General features: G+C 34.6%; 1 long non-coding RNA gene across 5 annotated transcripts; it reads left to right on the forward strand.

Moving 5' to 3' along the window:
- Positions 1-1,457: 1,457 nt before the first annotated feature.
- LOC106306793 lies at positions 1,458-3,122 on the forward strand. 5 transcript variants are annotated; one of them, XR_001263189.1, is made up of 6 exons: positions 1,458-1,682; positions 1,790-2,192; positions 2,250-2,328; positions 2,544-2,609; positions 2,697-2,754; positions 2,907-3,122. It is a non-coding gene; the product is annotated as an uncharacterized LOC106306793 (long non-coding RNA). The 5 variants fall into 5 exon arrangements; XR_001263190.1 differs by having other exon boundaries at positions 1,790-1,898; positions 2,056-2,328; XR_001263191.1 differs by having other exon boundaries at positions 1,790-1,898.
- The last annotated feature ends 6,024 nt before the right edge of the window (positions 3,123-9,146 follow it).

Raw genomic sequence — 9,146 nt, forward strand, 5'->3', positions numbered from 1 at the left:
TTTAAATTATTTCTAAGTAAAACTAGTCCAGATAAGTCGTCTGGACGACTTACTGGAAAGTCGTATGGGCAGACGACTTACGGGGGTTAAAAACGTAAAACAATTTTGGTTTTTTTTGTTTGTTCACAAGGGGTTGGTTGTAATTTCAATAGCCTTTTAGGTTAATTTTGCATTTGATTCAAGTTTGGGTTAACCTTTGTGTTTGAAATCAAGTTATGAGTCATATTTGGCAATTTTCCCTTAATATATTAATGAAAATCAAATTTTAATTAATTTTATTTTAATTATAACAAAATCTGTTGAAAATAATTTAAATTTTTTTACAAAATATTTAAATATATTTTATGAAATAATATATTAATGTAGTAACAAAAGAACAAAATTCCAAATTCATATAATCTTCCAAACTCAAAAATAGTTGTGTAATTTCCAAAATTTTCTTGAAAAAATATAAAATTTTAAAAATAAATATTAAAACTCAAAATGATAATATATCAAATTTTTAAAAAGATATAATCATAAATAATAAATAATAGCTTTTTGAAATGCACCACGAAAAACAAACTATGTTGTAAAAACTAAAGCAATCTAATATTTTGAAATCTTAATTAAAAATAAATAAAAATTAATATCAAACATCCAAAAATATCCTATATCAATAAAATTTACTTAAATAATATGATAGATGATACTATGTATAAAATTTACTAAAACAATATGGCTATATTATTTAAATAAAACAGTGTTTTTAGTTATAAATTCCGTTAAATACTAAAATGATAGATGCTAAAAGAATATTTGTAAACATAACATGTAAATATAAATTATCTTAATCAGTTTCTATATTATAAATAAATTTAAAAATATGCAAAATGTATAAATTAAAGAAAAAACATATTTTGAAGGAGATTCTTTATTTGGTCATTTCATATTGTTATTTGACTGTACCTAGCTTGAAATATATTAGTAAGGAAAAAAAATTAATAACAAAGTAAAATTTGTTAAGCAAATCACTATATATTAAAAATGCCGAAGAAAAAATATAAACAATAATAATAGAGGGTTACACAATATATAACACTAAAATAGAAATTATATATTTAAAAAATTTGTAATAATAGCAAATATATTTATAAAACAAAAAGTATCTGCACGAAAGTGATGATTAAAATCTAGTCTATATTATTAAAAAAAAATCATTCTAAAAAAATCTACTTATACAAGATTGATGTACCCTTTTATTAAATATCTTTCTATCATTATATATATAAAAGAATGTTTACTTCTCTCCTGTTCTTCCCTCCTGTTCAGCCACGTCAGTTCCAAGTAAAAAATTCTAAGTTTTTGGTGCCTCCCAAACTTAAAACTCAGCGTTTCATTTATTCAAGATTAATATTCGTTTGGGTTTTTGATTTCACATGATTTTTTAATGAAGCTTTGTAAAGCCCATCTGAAAAAGAGCAAGTCGCGTGTTTTCTGTTTCAAGGGTTGAACCCTTATTCTTCTCCGCCGTCGTGATGTAGTCTCAAACTCTAGGGTTTCGATTCGTCTTCTTCCTCTAAGCCTGATCTTTACCAGTTTCAGATTCATCTTCTTAAAATCCTCCTTGATTCCATTATCCACGATCTACATTTATTGTTTGCTTCGCTCTTGCAAAACGGTGGAAACCTCAGTTTATAAAGGTTAGCATCCCTATTCTCGAGATCATCCTACCGATCTATTCAAACAGATAACTCCATTTAGTTTCTGGAAAATGGCTATCTCTCAAGTTTTTCTTTCTGACTCAAAGTCTGGAAGATGTTCTTCCACAATTGGGATGAGGTTGTTTCGTTTCTAGGAGGCGAAGAATATTGGGCGGCGAGCCTATGGGCGTCTACATACTCCACCACGGCGTTAAGGTAATTCCAGCGAAAGTAATTATAAATCTCTTTCCTTTTCAATGAAGATATTTGAGCTTTACAATTTAAGATACCAAACATTTGACAATTACAGGCTCTTTGATTTGATTTCTGGGTTATTTTTAGTTCTGTTCACTGTTTTGTTTTTTGGTTTTAGTCTATAGCCATCGAAGAAAAAATTCGATTACGTTCTTCACACTTCAGAGTCTGAACCTTGGCACTTGAATCATCTTATGGCTTGCTTTTCCATCTGTTGAAATATCTTGCCTTAAATCATTGTCCTGAAAACTCTTGGTAAGTTATTTACGTTAGACACAATATGATATGATTTAACAATCATTTTTTTTACAGATTCCAATGATTTATATGGTGCATCATGAGGATCTGATAAGTTTAAACATTCTATGTCAATAAAATCAGCCAAAGAATTGTAAGTTTTCTTATATCCGTCACCTAGATACTGTCTTATTTGATAGATCTAACATCAACCAGAGTTTGGAAAACAAATTTAAAGATATGAAAAATGTTTAAAAGAAGCTCTATGATCTACATAATACTAAGAGCTCTGTCTAATATATGTTACATTAAGTCTTTGATTTGTAGTTTGGTTCTTATTGTTCCAGGTTCTTCTTCTACTTGATGCAGGTTGCCCTTGGTCGTTCTGCTTCTGATTGCAATCCGTCATGCCATCTTTGAAGTCTCCAAGTTTGTGTAAGATGCTTCTTAAAGTTGTATTATATTACTTTGTCTAAACTGTTGTCTGATGTGTTTTTACATATGTTTTGGAATGTTTTTCAGCTGTTTCATGGTGAAGCTCGACATCTTTTTACAGATATGCCAAAGGAAAGTTGAAAAAGTATCATCTCTCTCCTGAATCCCTCTTTTATTCTCCTATCTTGCTTTGGTGAAAACAACAGTGAAACACTTACATTGTATATATATCTCTCTTGGCCTTTCCCGTACCTTTTTATAACTGTTTCAAAATGATTCTTTTGGTTATCATTGCAGCTTATTTTACGCTTATGGCTTATTTAAAGCTTATGAAGGATTAGAATTTTCGAGGACCGGAAGCACTGCAGTAAAAACGGTTTTTGATTAGAACTTTTGCAAGCTTTATAAACAACCAACCTTGATTGTATTGTATGTGTATCTTATCGAATTTTGTTAAACAGAAATATCTCTATTGTAAAAGTCTTTTTGTATGTTTTTGAACATTGAAATCAATGACAGTGATTATTTAAAAAAAAGAATTGGTTAACAAATAATGTTGATATATAATTAATGTTGAGGTGAGAATTAATTTTGTGGGCTCTGGCTACAAAAGCCTACAACGAGCCAAACAAATATGGGTATAACGTTTTTAACAATTGCAAGCGGGCCACTCCCAAATTGATATCGAAAATGAAGTTAATCAAGGAAAAAAGAAAGGCTAAGGCGAGTACATGGCAAGACCGTAGTTAGCGTGAGCTTGACATATTGATAAAAGCACACGAAATGAGCTGAGAAATAACCTTAAGTTGAATTGAATTAGCAAAACATGTAGAAAGGGGAGATGATGTCATACCATAAGAAGCTGATTGTGGGGGCTCAATTGGTTTGTAGGCTATGCTCCACCTCTTGAGTTCAATTAAAGAAGAAGAGAAGAAGAGATGTTGCAGGTGATTAATGTACAAGTATAAAATTTAAATATTTGTGTAACATCTATACTTAACAATAATTTTATTTGATAGTCCAATTAATATAGTATAAGAATGTAATATTACAAATGGTGTAGCATTTGTATTTTGTTTTGTTGGCAAGTATATGTCGTTATATTTGTGAGCATTCGATTCAGAAAAGCACGAGAGCTAATTGAGACAAAAGAAAATATTTTCTTCTTTTAATTTTAGCTTTTGTCTAGAGAGCTTGGTTGTGTGTTATTAAGTTAACTCTTATGAAAGTGAATAAAACACAAGTCATTGGTATCTAATTTATTCTAAATTCTAAAGCGCAAGTAGGACTACAATCCTAACACTCACCTTACACAATACAAAATCTCCATGAAATGCAATTGTTGTCATGACTCTATGGTTTACTACGTTAACCAACACAAACTAAACTCAAAATACTTATTACCTACTTCTACTTTCAGTGTAGAAAACAATTTATAATTAGCTAATTTATTTTCTCTAACAATCAAAACAATGAAAACATGATATTTGTTTGGATGTCATTGGTTTGTTTTCAATATTACATTTTCTGCCGTTCATTTATTTATTTATCTAGAAACTATTAAATGTATTTTTAGTATAGAAAATGTCAACCTTATAACCTAAAAAAAGGCGATGGCGATGGCGATCTAGATCAACGGTTTCGAAGAGATTTCGACGGTGGGATCCGGAAAGGAGAAGTATAACCCGAATCTTCATCACGATTACGATACTAGCAAGCAAAGAAAAGAACAAGACGATTTCATTCGAGGGGATCTGTCAGGATTGTTTGGGGCTGCGATTTGTTAACGGAGAATCTACGGATCTCGGGTCTTCAATTGGTGGTGTTTTGGATAATCAAGGTACTATCTTTTTTTCCTTTCAATAGGAGATTCGTCTGGATTCAACAGAGGTTTCCACGATCTAATAGCAATGGGGTTTGGAAAGCTAGGATATGGTCATCATTTCTCATTAGGATCAAGTTACGATGGCAGGTCTTGGTTGATGGTGTTTCTGTTTTTTTTTTTTTTTTTTAATAAGCTCGCAGAGCACTCTGTTTTGCATTGTGTCTGTGGTTCTTTGGTGTTCTAGTATTTCAGTATTGGCTGCAAGATCGGAGTATAAAATCTTTTGGTTTGGAGGTCGTTTGTAGGGAAAAGATGTCTCACTCTGTCTGGTTTTATTATTATGATTATGCAATGGAATAAAAATTATTGTAGGATTTGCTGGTATGGGCGTGTTGTGAGTATGATCTTCACAAATATTTGCCTCAGTTTATTTGTTCTTATTTGTGTGTTTGTTATATCCTGGATTGCACTGAGGATAGATGGTGTTATCGGGCTCTGATTCAAAAACGAGGCAAGATGGTATCTGGTTCTGGGATCGGTTTTGGAGATGGTACTGCGTTTGGTCTCATCAAACCAAATGCAGATTGACTCTAGCTGCTACAATGAGGATCATGTCAGGATTATGGGCTTATTTTATCATCAGCTTTGTGGTCAGGACAATAACCGATATAATGGTGATGCTTTGAGTGCACAATGGTCAACTTCAAAGCAGTACCAGGCAAAGAGTGTAATGGTTTTAATGAGAAAAGACTTATGGAGCATATTAGTTGCATTCTGGCTATGGCACTGTATGGTCGAAGCATATAGATATTATACAGATCAACTTGTTGGCAAAGTTTGGGTACATGTAATGGTGAAAATAATGGGCTCTTTAGTCGTACGGTATTTTGTCTTATGGGAACAAAAGCATAGTGAAGGAAATCATCTTCAATATTTTTATCAGACAATTTTAACTGGTGAATGTAAATGGTCCTATTTAAGGAGGGCTCATGCTTGTTTTGTTTCGATATGGTTTGCTCTGTGGGTGATGGGAATGGATTGGTGTCGCGGTAATTATCTGGTTACACGGACCGTAAGGCGAGTCTTTGCAACCATACTGCAGCGGTTTCAGTACTTGGTCTCATCAAACCAAGGACTGGATCAGTTTTTTATGTGCAGCACATGAGGACAAATGGACTAATTTTTGTAGGCTACGAGATGGAAATATGGGATGATTTGTGGTTTGTTTGTTGGTAATTATAGTTATAATAGAACAATAGTTAAACAGATGAAGAAAGCTTTAGGATTTTTATTGAACTTACGGGCATTGACATGCCCTAGAGGACAGAAAAGTCATAACAAGGGTTTGCGGACAATATGGGAGCAAGGAATCAATTCATCTTGTGTACGTTTTTTGGGTATATTGCTTCACAGATGTGATAAAGACGATTACAAATATTATTATATATGAAAATACCAAGCTGGAATTATAGAGGACTCGGAAGTCACTGGTCCATAAGTTATCTTCGGGAAATATGACACAAACATAAACTAGATTTTTTATTTTTATTTGAAACGAAACACGATTTGGAATTCGTACAAAGGTTTCAATCTCATTTTGGATTTGATAGTTTGGTTACTGTGGATCCAAATGGAATGAGTGGTGATTTAGCCCTTTTTTATAACAATGAATATGAAGTTAAAATCTTATATTCTACCAACATAATGATAGATATCGAGGCGGTGGCAAAAGGAAAACTTGTTTTCCTTACTTTTGTCTATGGGGAACCAGTACAAAGGCTAAGAGAACAGGTTTGGGAGAGACTAATTCGATTTGGATTATCACGTTCGGAACCTTGGTTTATTATTGGAGATTTAAATGAAATCACTGGGAATGGATGGGGTTCCCTACGATGTACAACTTCCTTCATTTCTTTTAACAACATGATAAGGAATAGTGGACTATTAGAATTTCTGGCTCGAGGTAATACACTGTCTTGGCAAGGAAGGAGGGGCAAAGGAAAAAGAACAGTGATGATCAGATGTCGATTGGATCGGGCCTTGGCAAATGAGGAATGACATACGCTTTTCTCATGTTCTTACAGAGAATACTTGAAGATGGTGGATTCTGATCATCGCCCTGTGGTTGCTTTTTTGGAGGATAATTTATCAAGAAAAAAAATGGGACAGTTCAGGTTTGATAAGAGATGGATTGGACAAGAGGGTCTCATGGAATCAATTGTGGCAGGCTGGACGGAAAATCAAGGAGTACAAATAGTGGATTTTGTTACAAAAATTAATAATTGTCGTCATGAAATATCTTCATGGCGAAAAGATAATCAACCATATGGGAAGGACAAAATTAAAGATCTTCAACAGGCACTGGAAGAAGTTCAAATGGATAATAATAGACCCTAAGAGGAGATTCTTGAGGTTTCGAGGAAGTTACAAGAGGCCTATAAGGATGAGGAGGAATATTGGCATCAGAAAAGCATGAATATGTGGTACTCATCTGGAGATCTTAATACTAAGTTTTACCATGCCTTGACAAAACAGCGTAGGGTTCGTAATAAAATAATGGGACTCCATGATGAAATGGGTAATTGGATAACCGAAGAGAACAGAGTTGAGAAGGTGGCAGTCGATTATTTTGAAGGTCTGTTTAGGACCACGGATCTAATGGAATTTGATAGTTTTTTGGAAGAGATAGCTCCATCTATTTCCCCCCAAACGAATCAAATTTTATTGAGAATGAGGAAGAGGTCCGACAAGCTTTATTCATGATGCACCCGAAGAAAGCGGCAGGTCCGGATGGGATACAGCTCTTTTTTTCAGCATTCCTCGCATGTTATTAAGAAGGATGTGGTTGAGATGGTGAATAATTTTCTACTTACAGGAAATATAGATCCACATTTAAATATTACTAATATATGTATGATTCCGAAAATAGAGAGACCCACAAGGATGGCGGAACTAAGGCCGATAAGTCTATGTAATGTTGGTCACATGATTTTCCCGAAAGTTTTGTGTCAAAGATTGAAAATTTGCCTACCACGGCTAATTTCGGAGACACAATAGGCTTTTGTGGCGGGCAGGTTAATCTCGGATAATATTCTTATAGCGCAGGAAATGTTTTATGGACTGAGGACCTATAAGTCTTGTCAAAACAAGTTTATGGCGATCAAAACGGATATGAGCAAGGCGTATGATAGGATAGAGTGGAGCTTTATTGAGGCTCTTCTTCACAAAATGGGATTTGATCCTCGTTGGATCAACTTAATGCTGGAATGTATTTCTTCGGTTCAATATAGGGTACTTCTCAATGGTCAGCCACGCGGTCTTATCACTCCACAGCGGGGCTTATGGCAAGGGGATCCTTTGTTTTCGTATTTATTTATTATGTGCACTGAGGCATTAATCATGAATATAAGAAGGCGGAGAGAGTGAAACAATTAACTGGTCTAAAGGTAGCAAGAGCTTGTCCAGCAATCTGTCATTTGCTATTTGCAGATGATAGTCTTTTCTTTTGTAAGGCAAATAAGGAGGAGTGTCAAACCATTATCAGGATTTTAAAGGAATATGAGGCTGTCTCAGGGCAACAAATTGATTTCCAGAAATCTTCAATTCAATTTGGACATAAGATTGAAGAAGATAGTCGTCAAGAATTGAGAGATATTTTGGGAATTCAGAATATAGGAGGCATGGGAACTAGAATCAAACACACAAACTCTCTGATACACTCTCTGACGAACTCGACGACGTAAGTAAGAAAGTTGAGTTTGTAGAGTAATAGAGATAGGAAGAAGAATGCGGAAAAGATAGAAGATGGACACAAGAAATTGTTTACCCAGTGGTTCACCTAGAATGGTTTACGTCCACTGGGGCCTGGCAAGAGGCAATCCACTATAATCTCAAGTACAAAGAATATAGAACCTCTCTTTCTCTCACAACCAAAGCTCACAAAACCAACGTAGGTCTTTTCTTGGACAAAGGAGAAAGAGTACACACGAGCTCCTGTTATATAGTAGGAGTCTATTAGGTCAACCTAGTCGGATTAGGGCATTCGCCCATTTCCATAAACCTATTAGGAAATGTTCCAAAATACTTGCAACTTCTATAACTCCATGAAAGTAATATTTCCAGGATCCTGCCGACTTTCGTATCTCCATAAAAGGGACATTTCATTTTCCTAACATGACGTCCTTGTGTTGGTTTAAGTTACTCAATCTTGTTTGATTTCCATCACCAAATCCTGATGCAGTCCATGACGGATTCTCTGACGTAGCCAGATGAATCCCAACAAGCTCCACCTTGATGACATCAAACATGATCCACTTCTTAGGTTAATCAAACTCGTGCTTTGCCAGGCGATGCCGAATGCTCCTCAGTGTTCGGGCATCCCAAGGAAGTCCACCGCTTCCTCAAACTTTTTAACCGGAACAACCTTGGTTAATATATCAACATGATTCTTAGAAGTACAGATCTTCTTCACACTTACATTACCTAGAGCGATAATATTCCTAATGAAGTGCATCTTTATGCTGATGTTCTTAGTCCTCTCATGATACACATTGTTCTTGGCTAGACACAATGCACTTTGAGAGTCACACGATATCTCCACTGTGTCTTGCTTGAATCCAAGCTCCTCCGCTAAGCCCCTTAACCAAATTCCTTCTTTGACCGCTTCAACAAGCGCCATATACTCTGCTTCAGTCGTTGACAGAGCCACTACA

The sequence above is a fragment of the Brassica oleracea genome, chromosome C1, assembly GCF_000695525.1.
Source record: "Brassica oleracea var. oleracea cultivar TO1000 chromosome C1, BOL, whole genome shotgun sequence".
Classification (NCBI taxonomy): Eukaryota; Viridiplantae; Streptophyta; class Magnoliopsida; order Brassicales; family Brassicaceae; genus Brassica; species Brassica oleracea.